This window comes from Seriola lalandi, unplaced genomic scaffold, assembly GCF_002814215.2.
Source record: "Seriola lalandi dorsalis isolate HSWRI2012SDOR001 ecotype SW California unplaced genomic scaffold, Sedor1 jcf7180002031745, whole genome shotgun sequence".
NCBI classification, from domain to species: domain Eukaryota; kingdom Metazoa; phylum Chordata; class Actinopteri; order Carangiformes; family Carangidae; genus Seriola; species Seriola lalandi.
In genome coordinates, this window is record NW_019502389.1 from 1 (window position 1) to 634 (window position 634).

General features: G+C 39.7%; 1 non-coding gene across 1 annotated transcript; it reads right to left on the reverse strand.

The window, feature by feature from the left end:
• Positions 1–238: 238 nt before the first annotated feature.
• On the reverse strand, positions 239–310 carry trnae-cuc (transfer RNA glutamic acid (anticodon CUC)). Its single transcript has one exon. It is a non-coding gene; the product is annotated as a tRNA-Glu (tRNA).
• Between the last annotated feature and the right edge of the window lie 324 nt (positions 311–634).

Genomic DNA, 634 nt, shown 5'->3' on the forward strand with positions numbered 1-634 from the left:
CAGATTGGGAATCGAACTTAAGCCACGGTGGTGATACCACCAAATCCTAACCAATAATCAAACAAAACTTCTCATTGTAAATATGGCCAGGATCAGATTTTGGGTCATGATAGAGAGATTTTTTGAGTTTTGTCTTTTCTTTGAATCAAGACACACTCAATTTCAGCATATTTTGGCACCTACCTTCATGATATTCGCTTTTATAAATGACCTGCACTATTCAGTAACTAAAGAGTCCTTCCCTGACCGGGAATCGAACCCGGGCCGCGGCGGTGAGAGCGCCGAATCCTAGCCACTAGACCATCAGGGAGCTGATATCTAGCAAGATGAGTGTACAGCTGTACTTGGATGAACTCCTATGGGAGTCCATATATACTTTAGTAGGTTTAAGTTAATTAGCCAAAAAGGACATACAGTTGTGTTACTGTTGACCATCTCAATGTTGTGATTTGAACTTGAAAAGAACTGAAACTATAGAGAAAAAGCATTCATTTTGTGTTCATACAAAGATGGTTACAGACAAAACCTCCTACAAAGACTGACTCAATAGATATTCTGACGAATGTTAAAAGTATGGACACAATGAAATTTTCCACCAGATTGGGAATCGAACTTAAGCCACGGTGGTGATACC